Genomic DNA, 17,049 nt, shown 5'->3' on the forward strand with positions numbered 1-17,049 from the left:
AAATTTTAAAAATTGACCGAATATATAAAAATAAAATTGGCTCATTCCCATTGCTACACATCTATTTCTTTTGTTTCAATAGAGTTAGAGTCATGATTGTATATTTAAAATCCAATTCCTAAATGAAATGACAGAACAAACAGCACCAAATTCCCACCAATATCTTCTTAAAACATCAAGGAATCTCCAACAGCCAAACAAGTGTCAGCGAAAAAACAAAGAACACTCTTTACAATAACAATTCTCATCACGACAGAAAAATGGAACCAAAATAAAAGAAAATCCTATAGAAACACACACAGCAAATTACAAAAAGTGCTTAAAAAAAGTCAAACCAATCTACTAAACTCAAGACAGTGCCACTCATCCTCAACGTTACTAAAAAAAACCAAAAAAAACCAAAAAAAATTCTACAAAATTCTACCTCTACACTAACTCAAAGAATAAATCCTCTGTAAAAATAACGTTAAAACCTGAACTAATTAAAAAAACGGAAAAACATCTCAACCACTAAAAACTAAGAAATTAACTACCCAAATAAAGAAATACTTTAAAAACCCACCATATAAATACCCATGTTCCCAAAAAAAACCCCTGATAAACAATACTCAAATACATTAAAAGACAACAACAACAACAAAAGAAAATAAAGAAACCAACAACAAGAATAATACCAAAAAACAGATAAACTTAAATCTGCAACAAAAAAATTATTCCCAACTGAATAAACCCATAGTGCCTCAAGCGATCAAAATAAAAATACCACCTAGAGACAAACACAAAGACTAAAGACAAACGTAACCATAAACCATGTCCCCCAAATTACCCGTAACCATAAAACATACACTACAATCGAACAAACCAAACACATAAAAGCCCTGGAAGACGATAAACACACATGCAATTACCGAGATTAAAAACCCGCGGCTATGAACGACACGACGCTCCCCCAAGCCCCCCAAAACAAACACTACACACTCACGCTAATAAAAGCCGCCGCAACAGAATTAAAATGCGAACCGCTGCTTCGCGCTACGACCCGTAAAAACCATTGCGCGCCCTTCTAAACATAATACCCAGGAAAAAAAAAAAAAAAAAATCCGACTACAAAACCCAATCCAAAACAAACCTTTACCAGCCCTACCGGCACCGAGAACCGTGCCGCTCGGGAAGAACACCGCATCCCTTAGCGTACGCCCGCTGCAAACCGAACACAGCCACGCAATCAACGCCTCCAAAGCGCCTCCGAGCCGCGGCACCGCCGAGCTTTGAGCGGCCGAACCCCGCGCTCGCTGCCGGCCCCGGACGGAGCGCGGCTCCCGGCAGGGAAGCGGCTCCTGCGGCGGCTGCTCCGGCACGCGGGGCCGGCGCCGTCCCGGGGAGCCCCGCCCGCTGCCCCTGCCCGGCGGGGCCGGCACCGGGCCCGGGGCTCCCGGCGGCGCCCCGGCCCCGCGCCCGGAGCGGACGGAGCGGCCGGCACCGCCCGGGCCGGCGCAGCAGCGCCCGCGCCGCCTCCGCCGCCCTCGGCCGGCCCGGCCCGGCTCCCCTCGGCTCGCACCGGCGCGGCTCCGCCACCGCCGCCCTCGGCCGGCCCGGCCCGGCTCCCCTCGGCTCGCACCGGCGCGGCTCCGCCACCGCCGCCCTCGGCCGGCCCGGCCGCGCCGAATCCCCCGTGCGCCCCGGCAGCCGCCCGGGCCGTGCCGGCAGCGCTCCCGAGCGGGAACGTTCCGGGCCGGGCCGCGGGCACGACGAGCGCCCTCCGATGCAGCGGCACAGCCCCATTGCAGCCCTGGAAACGCTGCCGGAGCTGCGGCTCCCCGCAAGCCAACCCCGAAACCGACGCCGCAGGCGGGGCGCACCTCACTCCAACAAGGGCAAAGAAATGTGTTCTCCCCTCCAATTTCACCCCCTACGACAGCAGAAAAGAAGGGGCGCTCCTCAAATGAAAGCCTTCGACTGATGGCAAAGGGCGATTTCGACCTCCATTCAAACCCTTCAAAAGGAGGGACACCAGGGCTGCCCCCTCCATTTAAACCCGAGGGTGATGAAAATGTGGTGGCTGCCTTCAAATCAAACCCAGAATACCACAAGAATACTTTTCCCATTCCCCTTAGAATAGAACGCCGGGATTCCCTGTCACCCCAGGGATACCCCTAACAGCCTGGAAAAGGCAGCTTTTCCCGCAATCAACACCCTTAAAACCACAAGTCAAGAGGGATCCCCTCAGTTCAAACGCAGACAAAAAGAGAAGAGGAGCTGCTTCCTTCTCCTTAATCCCTTTTGTCTTCATAAGCTCCATTTTCGTTCCTGGGGATCCGGGGAGGGACCGGCAAGATGAAATTGCAAAGGGGAAGGAGAAAATTCCCCGCTCCAAACCCACACGGGCTCACCTGTTCGGCTGCTGCTCCCCGGCACAAAGATTCGTCCCTCGGCGCCTCCTTTAAGCGATGCTCCGCGGATCCAAGCGCGGATCCAGGTGTCCCCCCGACCCTGTGAGAAGCTCCCGCAGCCCTTCCACGAGACAGCGCCGGCAGCGCCCCATAAACCCCTCCACTCAGCAGCTCCGTGCAAAAGGGAGCCGAGGCAAAGCCTCCCCCTAAAGCAGCCTGGCCCCGGCAGGAGCCGGCCCCTCCTCATCCTCGCACTCACACCTGGGCTGCTCCGAGCCCCCATCATCCTCGCACTCACACCTGGGCTGCTCCGAGCCCCCATCATATATTTTTCATATTTATATTCGCATTTATATTTAGAATTTATATTACTGTATAATAAAAATTATATTATATATTGCATCTCTTCATGTTACTTACATAGATTTCTATTTCTATTCATAGTTTGGCATTATATCTTTTTATCTCTATATATTTATTATATATTTCTGTATGTCGATTTACATTTCTATAGTACTTCTATTATTTAAAATAAAACCCCTGCCTCTAACGAAATAAAAACAAAGACACCCCTTTATTTAAAACACATTTAAAATTTTAAAAATAATTTTGTTTGTCATAATTCTATTCACATCTAGATTTGTAATTTTCATTTGTTATATTTGTAGATATTATATATATTGGAGAGAATACCTTTTTATAGAATAATAGATATATTCTTTTGACACAATATATTTCTTTTACTTATATTTATATATATTAAATATTTATTGATATCGACATATATATGATATATTTGGATTTCTATTTCTATATTTTTTATTAAATCTCCAGCCTATACCCCAATAAAAGCCAAACAATCCCCAATGTATTTAAAGTATATTTAAACATAAATCCTGTCACAGCTGCATTGCACAGCAGTGCCCCAAGCTAATCTGACACTTGTTCATCTCCTGGACCTGAATCTGAACCCGCTCACCTTGATCGCACCTGGCAGAACCATTTTCGTACCTTTTTCTGGCATTTCTTGTTTTTGTTTTTTTTTCTTGAGTTTTTGTGGCCTTTATTGCCTCTCTTTCTTGCCTTGTTTCTTGGGGCTTTTACTCCCTTTTTCCTTGATTTTTTTCTGGCATTTGTTGGGGTTTTTTCTTCGTTTCTTCTTGCCCATCTTGGTGTTTTTTTCTGGTTTTATCTTGCCCCCTTGGGTTTTTTTTCTGTTTTTCTGGATTTTTCTTTGCCATTTTCTTTTGTTTCTATTTTTTTTTTTTTTCTTGGATTTTTTTCTTCCCCATCTTGGTTTTTTGTTCTGATTTTATTTCTTGCCCATCTTGGGGTTTTTCCCTGGTCTGTTTTCAGGGATTTTTCTTGCCCATTTTGGGTTCTTTTCTGTTGTTTTTTTTCTGGGTTTTTCTTAGGGTTTTTTTCCGTTTTTTTTTCTGGGATTTTTCTCGCCCATCTTGGGGTTCTATTCTGGGCTTTTTCTTGCCCATCTTGGGGTTTTCTTCTGCGTTTTTTTCTTGCCCATCTTGTTGTTGTTGTTGTTTGGGGTTTTTTGTTTGTTTTTGGTTTTGGTTTTCTTTTTTCCTATTTTTTTTCTGTGGTTTTTTTTTTTTTTTTTTTTTTTTTTTTTATGTCTTCCTTCCTTCCTCCCTGCCTGTCCTTCCTTCTTTCTTCCTTTCAGTTCCTTTCCTTATTATCTTTTTTTCTTTTTCTTCCTTTCTTTCCCTGTATTTCTAATCTTGGTTTTCCTTTCTAGCTTTAGAATAAAAAAGCAGCAGTAGTAACTTTCAGGCTACCTGGGAGTAAAAAAACTCCAAAACGAAAATGATTGAAAGAAAACTATTTATTCCCTGGGAGCCTGAAATTTTCTACTGCTGCACGTGACACAGAGCTTTTTATTCCTTCTTATAGATAGTTGATATTTGATACTCACTTTATACAGCGCCCCCTGCCGTCTGCACCGGCGCACTGCGGGCAGAGCGCTGCGGCGTCGTTCGGTTCTGTTGAAATAAACTCGGCTAAATTAGGCTTGGTTCGGCTTAGGTCTAAAATCGTTTCGGTTCGGCTTTTCGTCTAAATTCGGCTTTTCCGGCTCTTCGGCTGAACTCGGCCCGGTTGGGCTAAAGTCGGTCATATTCGGCTCTTTGTCTAAATGCGGCCAATGTCGGCTGTGTTCGGCTACACTCGGCTCTTCGTCTCAAGTCGGCTGTGTTCGGCTACACTCGGCTCTTCGTCTCAAGTCGGCTGCGTTCGGCTACACTCGGCTCTTCGTCTCAAGTCGGCTGTGTTCGCCTACACTCGGCTCTTCGGCTCTTCGGAACTATTCGCCCCGGCTCGGCTCCCTCAGGGCGGGAAGGCGGACGTGACAGGACCCCGGCACAGCGAGGCGTTTAACCCACATGCCTGTCACAAACCCGCCGAAATACGCCCGCCCGCGCCGCCGCTGAGACCACAGCATGTGTCGGGTACACTTGAAACGCCACAGAAAATACCACCGGGGCCGCGCCGGGGTCGGTATTCCATGCAGGCAGTCCACTGACACCCACCCCGGTCCTCCACTTCCCCGCCCTTTTCGCCGCCCTCTTGAGAAGGTCAATTGAAAGTCCGCGACATCCGCGACGCGCCACTCCCAAGGTGGCGGCCTCTCGGCGCAGGGCTGCAGTACCGCGCTCTGCCCACAAGGCGGCAGCACTGCCGCCCGCTCCAGCCGGGGCCGCAGCGCGCCTCGGGGCTGCGGGCAGCGAAGGCGGCAAAAAACAACAGGGGCGACCCCCGCCGAAAACTGCTCTGAAATAAATGCCACAAAACAACCGGGAAGAGGAAAAAAAACTTCTGCCTCTAATCTAATAGGATAATACAAAACAAAACCCCAACAATTTCTTTAAAAAAAAAAAATTACATCTTTTAAAAATTTTTTTTTTCATATTAATATTCACATTTCTATTTAATAATGTATATTGATGTACACTGTCCATTTATACATTTGTTTTTATGAATACATTTCTATTCCATATTGCATATATCCCTAAAACTTAAATTTATTTTTATATTTTTATACATATTTTTACATAGTAAGTATATATTTCTGTTAGGATTTTTACTTCTGTAACACTCACAGTACTCAAAATAAAACCCCTGCCTCTACCCCATACATGGCAAAAAAAAAAAACCCTTTCATTTCAACTGTATTTGAATTAAAAAAAAAAAAATTTCAAATTTATATTTAAAATGTTTACTGATGTATGATCGATTTTGCATTCATATTTAGCGATTTATTTATAAATTTATATTCTATGTTACATGTGTTCCTATTACTTATATTTTTATATACTTTTACTCATATCTTTATATATTTATTATATCTTTCTGTGTTAGGATTTTTACATCTGTAACACTTACATTATTTAAAATAAAAACCCTGCCTCTACCCACATTAAAGCCAAAAAGAACCTCAGTCTTCTCAACTGCATTTAAATATTTTTTAAAATTCAATTTTCCAGGTTGATATTCACTTTTACATTTAAAATGTATACTAATGTATACTCTTATTTGTATTCTCCATTACATCTCTTCCTATTATTTATATTTACTTATATTTTGTGTTTATATATATATATCTCGATTTAATATCTCAATATTAAGAAATATGTAACATTAATATCTACATTCATATTATTTAAAATGAAAACCCTGCCTCTAACCCAATAATAAAAAAGACCCCAACCCTTTCTTTTAAAAAATATTTAAATAGGTTTTATCCTTATGTCTGATTTTTATATTCGTATTTCTATTTATAATAATGTATATTAATGTCTATTGCTTACTTATACATTTATCTTTACCAATGTCAAGTTATAAATAAATTTACATTCTATACTACATCTGATGCGAGTAGTTATTTATATATTTTTATACATTGATTAAATATTTCTGCGTCAAGATTTTTACTTCTCTAACACTTATAATATTCAAAATCAAACCCCTGCCTCTACTTCAATAAAAGCCAAAACATTCCCTTTCTTTTAAACTATATTTACATATTTTTATATTTATATTCCCGTATAATGTTATTTATATTCTGTACTACAACTCTTCATATTACTTACATATATTTATATATACATTTATATTCATGCTTTAGCAATTTCTCTTTATATATTTATTATATATTTCTATCTTAAGATCCACATTTCTATATTACTTATATTATTTAAAATAAAACTCCTGCCTCTAACCAAATAAAAACCAACGACACCCCTTTATTTGAACCAGATTTAAAATTTAGGAAGTAAATTAATTTTTCAAAATTAGAATGATATTTATATGGATATTTTTATTTATTTTATTCATAGATATTATATATATTAGAGAGAATACCTTCTAATAGAATCATAGATATATATTTTCTGTATTATATATATTTTTTTACTTCTATTTATTTAAATTAAATATGTATAGATATTTGTATTTCTATATATATTTGTATATCTGAATTTATATTTTATTTCTATCATTTATTTAAAAACCCCAGCCTATAACCTAATAAAACCCCCAATTTACTTTTACTCTATTTAAATATTTTTATTTTTACAATCTATATTTATATATCTTTGTATATATATATACACACATAAAAAATAGACTATCATTTACCGATATGATAATATGTTCCAATTATATACCATGTATTATAGTTTTATGTATGTATCTGTTATCTATATTTATGTTTACCACTCTAATTTTAGATTTATTTTTAAATTCATATTTATTGCTATTTTCATCTCTATATTAAACCATACAAGTTCACTAACCCGACACACCGGAGCCACAACGATACCGTACCTTTGTCAGCGCCGGCACGCAGCACACGCCCGTCCCGTCGCAGCACATCAGAACAAAACCTATCTCTATCACTAACGGAACAAACATCCCACAACGTCACTGAACCCCAATAAAAACTCAAATAAACCTAACTGTAAATCAATTTTAAATCCCACTATAAAGTAGCCCAAAACCTCTGCACATGCTCATCATAAACTTCCTCCTAAACCAGTATCTCAAAAACCCCAAAAAAACTCAAATACACCTTGAAAATGACACAACTGCTAATAAAAACAAACACCCATTAAAAATTAAATCAAACCAACTCACGAGACTCAAAACTGTACAACTGACCCTGAACATTACTAAAAAAAGTCCCCAAAGCTCTACCTTTATGCTCATGCACAAATAACAACCTATCATCTATACAAGTTATTTGAAAAAATTAAAAAAAATAATTAAAACCATGAAAATAAAAAATCTAAACTATTAAAATACTAAAAAATATCACTGCCTAAATTAAAAAACGTATTGCCTATAAAAACCCACCATATAAATGCCCCTGTCCCAAGAAATAAAAACAAAAAAACTATCGAACCAGAAAGAAATCACAACTTAGGAACACCAAAACCAGAGCGTTCAAGAAGTCACACCACATCCCTTATCATACACCAACTACAAACAACAGAAAACAATACAAGGAATTCTTAAAAACCACCTTAAGACCACTACATTGAAAAACATTTCAAAAATTAAAAACTGCATCTAACAAAAGCCATCTAATAAATTCACACCCAAAACTCCAGCAGCCCAGCTGGCCCTACCAAAGCTCTATGTTTATACATACAACAGACAAAACCAAAATCCCAGTAATACCCATCAGAAATCTATGAAAGAATCCTATTGAAATTAATCCTGCCTCAAATACAAACCAACCCATCCAGAAAGTCAGCTTCACTCAAAAAACAATTTACACAGAGTTAATAATACCAAGAAATAAAACAACACACCATATACCACCAATGAATATCATAGTGAAGGAAAAAAAAAAAAACCACTACATTTTTTTCTTTTTGTTTTTTAAGCTAACTTCTTTTATTAGCTAGAAGAAAAGATTTTGCCAGGACTGCAACAACAACAACAACTTCTTTTTCTTCTTCTCCTTCTAAAATGTCCCTTCTCACTCCCAAATTCCTTTCAACTCCTGAGTTTACATCCAAGCAAAAAGCAAAATTCGTGCACTCGTGCGTCCGATGCTCCTGTCAGGTTCTCTGTTTCCCTCCACATCTTCTTACACTTTCAGTCCTCACGCTGTCCCGCCGTGATGAGTCTGACAGAAGAATTGGCACAAGTTAACAGAGCATTTCCCTCCCTCCCTGCCTCTGCTTTCCTCAGCGCATTTCAATCCATCCCAGGCCTGCAACGATGCCCGCTCACCCCAAAGCTCACAGCAAGCACGCAGCAGCTCAGGCTCGCTCGGCTCAGGGGCTCTGTGCCTTGGATAGCCGAGGAAACTTCTGATGAGCCTCCGTTCCAATAAACTGGAATGCAAACTCACCTCCATCTCAGAGCCTCAGTGACCTCGCCCAGCCCCTTCATGACTTGCAGGCACAAGGATGCAAAGCAGCTTTTTGTCTTTTCTCTTGAGTGCCAATGGGTCAAATATGTCGGCTTTGACATCACTGATTACCCTCTCTTTGAAGTCTCCCAAGGACACTTTTAAAGAAAAGACAGAAGACTGCTGGTACATCCAAGTGGGATCAGGAGGAAAGCAGCGAGGATCCGAGGCCAGCGGCGCGGCCGGGCAGTGCCACGTCCCTGCCACCCTGTGACAAGGCACACGGCTGCAGAGCCCCAGAGCCCGCAGGCCCTGCAGCTGCCACACGGATGGACCTGGTTCCCTCCCCGGGTGCCCAGGGGGAAACCTGAGGGCAGGCGTCCTCCCCGAGGGTGCACCCGGAGCCCCGGGCAGGGATGGAGTCGCCGGCTGCTCTCTGGGGACGAGACCCTCCCTGCAGGCGACGCTGCCTCGTCCTCTCCCTCCCCGTGGGACAGGGACCTCCAGGCTCTGCCACCAGCCTCCTTCCGTCAGCGTCCAGGTGCTGGGTCACAGCCACAGGGGTCAGTTCGTGGTGAGTACCGATGGCACGCAAATGGCAGCCCGAGGAAATCGTCTTCTGGGCTCCAAGTGGTTGGGACAGGGTCTGATTTTCTGTTTTGTATCTGTATGATGATTAGTACAACAGGGCTCTGATGGATGACGTGGCAACACAGAATTAAAAACCCCTCGATAGGATTACATCGACTTCTAGGAAAAGACAAAAGCTTAGGACCCTTCCGAAATCCACTTTTAATCCAAAGCATGGGGCTTGTCAGCACGCTGCACCTTCCAGCTTTTCAAAGCAGCTTACCTCTGAAGACCAGCAAACACTGATTTCTACAGAAACAATGGGCAACCCCCAGGCTAATCTCAGCGCTACTGTTTAATAGGGGACCTGCCAGCGTGCCAGTCCAGCTTCAAGTGTGCTTTACTTCAGTCTAACATCCCCATAAAATTCTTCTCACATCTTCCAACCCTGAAATCTTATTTTCCCCTAAAGCTTCTCTTCATTAGCAATTTCCAAGTAACATGGTATTTTTACAACATTCAAAAATGTCATGCTGGACTGTGCTACAGAGTAATCTGCAAATATAAGCTTAGCAAAGTTTGAATTGCCTTGTCCAGAGAAAAAACCTACAAGTGAACACCTACACCTGCCTACAAAGAGCTAACAAGCCCCTGGCAGCTGCCAGCATCAAAGCACAGCGGATGTTTCTAATACAGGGTAAGGATAACAATATCACCTCCTGCTCTCTCCAGCTTCTTTTCCCTGCAGTCCTATTTTGCTTCTTAGGATTTTTTTAGTCTCTGCATCTTCTTGGACAGCACCGAGCCCGACGGCAAGGAGACGAGAGTCTTTCCCTGCCGTGCGGAGAGAACCAGGAAAACAGTTAAAGTAAGAACAGGGCAGTTTGAAATTCATACTTGCAACGAGAAGCAGCGCCTAACCAACAGAACAAAAGGAAACAAACCATGATACCTGCCTGGGGACAGAAGACATATAAACTCTCCAGGATTTACAATTCCAGCGACCAACCCCTTCAGGACAGCAGCCAAGTGTCCCATGGGGTGGTGCTGCACCAAAGAACCATCTGAGAGGTTCCAAAGAGTGAAATGCACAATATTTTGCAAAGACAAAAAATCTTGCAAAATAACAAAAATACAATAGATGTAAACTACAGGGCAAGAGTACAAGTGTTACCTTTGGGAGCTGGAACCATCCAGGTGAGCACCTGATAACTGGATCCTCACCAGAGTTTGAGCCCTTCAGGACACAGAAGGGTTTTCCCCAGGAATTTCACAGACTGAGTTTGGACAGAAGCGCGCTCGCCGGATCCTCAGAAACGTCGCCCATTCTCCAGGTGTCTGGAGAGAACTGCAAATGGCTCTCACGCAGTTTGAGCTAGTTCTGTAAGGTCTCAGGGGGAATTTCACCAGATGCAACCAAATTGGGCAACTCCCAGTGGGACAGAAGGAACCCAAAGCTTGGGTTCGCAGAGCTGCAGCAAATACCGAGGAAACAAACAAAACAGCATCAAAAATAATAAACCATCCTTCTTTTTTCTCTTGCTTTTGTTTTTTTCTTATTCAGATCAGCACAGCAATTAAAGAGAAGGTGAAAAACTCACCATTACTGAACATTTCATCACCTGTAAGCTGAGCATCCTTAGCATAGAGGACTCCAAAGTTAAAATTCACCCATCCCTGGGAAAGAAAACCAAATATCGTATGATAAACAGTCAAACAGCAGACATAAAAATTTGTTTCCTCTAAGGACTTTCAGGTACGTATGTATCTTTGCATTACACATGAGAACATACACTTTAGACCATCACCTAATACATAATAATTTACCTTTAAATTTTGATAGTATAGCATGAATTTTTTACTTAAATTGGTGATCTATTATTATTCAGTTGGTGCCTAAAAGTATTTCTGCTGTCACGTTCAAAAAAACATGAATTTTTTTTTTACTGTAAGGAGCAATTGATTTCAAAGTCATCACAAGCCCATCAAAACACAAAGCTCTGTTCACTGGACGGCTCTGTGAGCTAGAAGTAGTTAGGCTTCTACTTCCCTCTTGTTCTTCCACAACCAATAAATCCTGTCAACAAAACCAGGATCTTTAGCCCACTGCTGTGAAAGATTCTACAAGGATGATGGCTTGATTTGTGTTTAGAAGTTTTGATTTGAAATGGCCAGACCAATGGATAAAGACAGTGTAAGTAGTATTACACATTACTATTATTATTATGTCTATTATTATTTTTACTAGTACTACTACTATTATTATCACCTGCTACTGGAAGAAACAAACCAGTAGTACCTATACTTAATTACTTTTATTTCCAGAAAATAATAAAGAAAAAGAACCAAACCAAAAAAAGTCACTTCCTACCTTTTATATCAAGGGATGAAAAATTTCTCTTGGGCTCTTCTCCAATTTATCAAGACTCACAGCACTGAAAGGCAAACAAAACAGTGCTTTATAGAAGGCCAAGTGCACATTGCAAGGCTGAGCCACCAACTGATTGCAGTGACAGCAGTTACAACACGAATCGTTCCCAGAGCCTCTGTTCCATGGAATGTTCTGTGGAACTGCCATTTCTTTCCCAAAATACTAACTTCCAACACTTCCTAAACGTATTTGGTATTTTAAAACAACAGAAGTTAGTGAGACTCTGTGTGGAGGTCAGGTTTAAATTTATTTCCTTCTAAAGCACAGAGCTCTGTTCCATCACCCCTTCGGCTCTACGCTGCATCATGGTGAGCATTTGAGGAGGGCTCAAGAACCAATTCTATTTCTCTCTTTTTCTAGCTCTCTCTATTCTTAAATCATTCCAGACAAGTCCAATGAAAAATGACAAGTTCAGCATCAAAGTCACACTTTTTCCCTTTGTCTGCTCAAGAACAGGCTCTAAATCCACTTCTTGCTGCCTTCAACGATTAAGACTTGCAAAACCATTCTTACATGTTTTACAGCTTTATCATAAAACCCACAGAACGCAAGCTCTCAATTACAGGAAAAGGTAATTCACAGGCAAATATCTAAAGGGATCACTTATTTGTAAATACATACCTTGATAGAGATCGCACTGAGAACCTTTCTGTGGGACTCTAAGGGACGCATGCTTTCTGAGCACCCTATAAACAAGAAAAGCTAGGATATATTACAGGACATCCCCACTTTTTCTACATATTCAAATAGGATTTTTAATAAAAACAATTCAGTTAAAAAAGAAGGAAGAAAATCAAGGTACTTTTACTCAGCTATATTTACTCCCGATTTAGAGAAAAAAAAAAGTCACGGGTGCTGCAAAGAAAAAAAAAGTGAACCATAAACGCCTACAGTAGAATTTTAAAACAAATGCTTGGATAAAAGAATCTTTTGGAACGGGAAGTAGAGAAAAAGTGAAACCACTATCAGACCTGCCACTTTTCTCACCATTGTACAAGAACATCCTAAAAGCAGTATAAAGTCACTGCCTAAAACCGGTCATGGGATGTAACCAAGAACAATTTAGGCATTTGCTAATCTAGACAGAAACCTTTTCTGGATGCTAGTGTCAAATCACAAGTTTTGTCTTTCAGAAGCTCGACAATGCTGGAAAGCATTTTCCCTGGGGCTCGGGAGGGCAGGGGCGGAAGCGGGGGTGAGTTTGCAGCTCGCACCTGGGCCATCCGAAGGGTACAGCCCGCCGGCTCCCCGCGCTGGGCATTCTCCCGGCCATCTCGGGCTTTACCGCTCAGCGCCGCTCCGTCCGTTTCCACGGCGGAAAGAGCCACGAGCACTAACGCGGGCAGCAGCCCCGTCACGCCGCCGATGTCGCAGCGCTCCCTGCTCGCAACGCCCGACACGCGGCGGAGCCGCCTCCGCCCGCAGCACCGGCAGCAGCCCGAGGGAGACGGCTGCGGCTCGGGGGCTCCTCCGGCGCCTCCGCCAGCCCGAGGGCGGCCGCCCCACCGGGACCGCGGCAGCGCCCGGCGCCGCTCGCCCGCGGCGGCTCCTGCAGCTCCCGGCCCGCGGCAGCAAAGCACCGCCTCGCCCTCCGCCATCGGCGGGCGGCAGCGCCCCCGCCCCCGGCACCGCTGAGTGAGGCCGACGAACCGGGCGGACGCTCCTTCCGCGCTCCTCAGCTCCACGCGGGCGCCCACACGGAGCCTTCGCCCCTCCAGCGTCGCCGTCCCGCGCGGGAGAGGCGCCGCCAGCTGCCCGCGCACAGCCCCGCGCGGCCGCCTGGCACGCCAGCCACTCATGGGCCGCGTCAGCCGTTGCGTCACACGCCGCGCCGGCAGCACGGCCTGCCGGGAGTTGTAGTCTCGGGCTGACAGCCACGGCGCCCTCCCGCGCCACCGGGAGCTGCAAAAATCCCTCCCGGGCATCAAACGGCTCCTTCGCCCCAGGGCGGGGAAGGACCCGAGGCAGCACCGCTCCTCCCGAATGCCCTCTCTTTTTCCCTCCAACTCTTTTTTCTTTTTTCACTCTGGTTTTCAACCCTTCCCCTCCCTCTTGCTCTCCTGCTTCCTTTCCTTTCCTTTCCTATCCCTTTCCCTTTCTTGTATTTCTGATCTTGGTTTATCTTTCTAGCTTTAGAATAAAACAGCAGCAGTAGAAACTGTCAGGATACCTGGGAGTAAAAAAAAAACTCCAAAACGAAAATGATTTAAAGAAAACTATTTATTCCCTGGGAGCCTGAAATTTTCTACTGCTGCACGTGACATAGAGCTTTTAATCCCTTCTTATAGATAGTTGATATTTGATACTTACTTGATACAGCGCCCCCTGCCGTCTGTCCCGGCGCACTGCAGCCCCAGCGCTCCCTGTCGTCTGTCCCGGCGCACTGCAGGCACAGCGCCTCCTGCCGTCTGCACAGGCGCACTGCAGGCACAGCGCTGCGGCGGCGTTCGGTTCTGTTGAATGAAACTCGGCTGAATTCGGCTCCGTTCGGCTCTTGGTCTAAACTCGTTTCAGTTCGGCTCTTCGGCCGAACTCGGCACGATTGGGCTAAACTCGGTCATATTCGGCACATTGTCTAAAAGCGGCCAGTGTCGGCTACACTCGGCTGTTTTGGCCACACTCGGCTCTTCGGTTCAAGTCGGCTGTTTTCGGCTCCACTGCGCTCCTCGGGGAAACTCGGCTCTTTTCGGCCACACGCGGCTCTTCGGTGAAACTCGGCTGTTTCCGGCCACACTCGGCTCTTCGGCTCTTCGCAACTATTCGCCCCGGCTCGGCTCCCTCAGGGCGGGAAAGCGGCCGTGACAGGACCCCGGCACAGAGACCCGTTTACCCACATGCCTGTCACAAACCCGCCAAAATACGCTCGCCCGCGGCGCCGCTGAGACCACAGCGCGTGTCGGGTACAGCTAAAACGCCACAGAAAATCCCACTGGGGCCGCGCCGGCTTCGGTCTTACACGCAGGCAGCCCTGAAGACGGACTGGGGCCTTCAATTTACGCGCCATTTCTGCCCCCATCTCGAGAAGGTCAATTGAAAGTCCGCGACACCCGCGACTCGCCACTCCCAACGTGGCGGCCTCTCGGCGCAGGGCTGCAGTACCGCGCTCTGCCCACAAGGCGGCAGCACTGCCGCCCGCCCCAGCCGGGGGCGCAGCGCGCCTCGGGGCTGCGGGCAGCGAAGGCGGCAAAAAACAACAGGGGCGACCCCCGACAAAAACTGCTCGGAAATAAATGCCAAAAACCCGCCGCTTACCCGACATGACCCAAACAAGCCCCGTTGTTTTAAATTAGATTTAAATACATTTGATATTTCTATTTTTCGTATTTATATTCACATGCATATTTATAGTGGACATGGATGCAGTATGTCATTTATACACTATATTATGTCTATTCCTTATACTATATTGTGTCTATTCCTACTAATAATATTTATTTATCTTTTGTGGTTTTATAAATATCTTTATGTATTGATTCTATATTTATATTTTTTAAATTCTATTTCTATAACACTTTTATTATTTAAAATTAAAATCCCTTTCTAACTCAATACATACAAAAAACCTTTCTTTTACACTATATTGAAATATTTTTATAGTTATAGCTTGCATGACTATATTCAAATTTATATTTATAGTTTATATTGATGCATTACATTAATAACTATATATAATATGCACCTTATTCAAAACTATACGGGAATTATTTTTTAAATTATTTACCATATCTACTGCTACAACTTCTTTTTCCTTATATTTCTAATTTTTATATAAATCTTTACTGTGTTTACTATATATTTCTATACTTATATTTCTACCTTTATATTATTTGTATTTTTAATTTTTATACTAAAACCCCTGCTTTGGCAAAGAAAAAGCAAAAACATTCATTATTTTAAACTACCTAAATTTTTTTAAATATTTATATTTATCATAATATACAACAAATGATAGATATAGATAGATAGATAGATCACACCCATATTTATATCTATTTTATATCCATTTCCTATAATATTTTTAATAAGATATATACAGTATTACTTGTATTATATATTGTATCAATTTATGTTATTTTACATTTACAATTTATTATTAATTTTTTTTATATATCTGCATATAGTTGCAATACATTTATATATTTGTATTTTTGTTTGGGTCGTATTTACATTTATGTTCTCAATTCATATATCTATACACATACACAATACTCTACTATAATTAGAATGACTTATTGAAACATATAATGACTTAAGTTACATGTTAAATTTTAAAAATTGACCGAATATATAAAAATAAAATTGGCTCATTCCCATTGCTACACATCTATTTCTTTTGTTTCAATAGAGTTAGAGTCATGATTGTATATTTAAAATCCAATTCCTAAATGAAATGACAGAACAAACAGCACCAAATTCCCACCAATATCTTCTTAAAACATCAAGGAATCTCCAACAGCCAAACAAGTGTCAGCGAAAAAACAAAGAACACTCTTTACAATAACAATTCTCATCACGACAGAAAAATGGAACCAAAATAAAAGAAAATCCTATAGAAACACACACAGCAAATTACAAAAAGTGCTTAAAAAAAGTCAAACCAATCTACTAAACTCAAGACAGTGCCACTCATCCTCAACGTTACTAAAAAAAACCAAAAAAAAACAAAAAAAATTCTACAAAATTCTACCTCTACACTAACTCAAAGAATAAATCCTCTGTAAAAATAACGTTAAAACCTGAACTAATTAAAAAAACGGAAAAACATCTCAACCACTAAAAACTAAGAAATTAACTACCCAAATAAAGAAATACTTTAAAAACCCACCATATAAATACCCATGTTCCCAAAAAAAACCCCTGATAAACAATACTCAAATACATTAAAAGACAACAACAACAACAAAAGAAAATAAAGAAACCAACAACAAGAATAATACCAAAAAACAGATAAACTTAAATCTGCAACAAAAAAATTATTCCCAACTGAATAAACCCATAGTGCCTCAAGCGATCAAAATAAAAATACCACCTAGAGACAAACACAAAGACTAAAGACAAACGTAACCATAAACCATGTCCCCCAAATTACCCGTAACCATAAAACATACACTACAATCGAACAAACCAAACACACAAAAGCCCTGGAAGACGATAAACACACATGCAATTACCGAGATTAAAAACCCGCGGCTATGAACGACACGACGCTCCCCCAAGCCCCCCAAAACAAACACTACACACTCACGCTAATAAAAGCCGCCGCAACAGAATTAAAATGC

The sequence above is a fragment of the Ammospiza caudacuta genome, chromosome 5 (genome assembly GCF_027887145.1).
Source record: "Ammospiza caudacuta isolate bAmmCau1 chromosome 5, bAmmCau1.pri, whole genome shotgun sequence".
In the NCBI taxonomy this organism is placed as follows: domain Eukaryota; kingdom Metazoa; phylum Chordata; class Aves; order Passeriformes; family Passerellidae; genus Ammospiza; species Ammospiza caudacuta.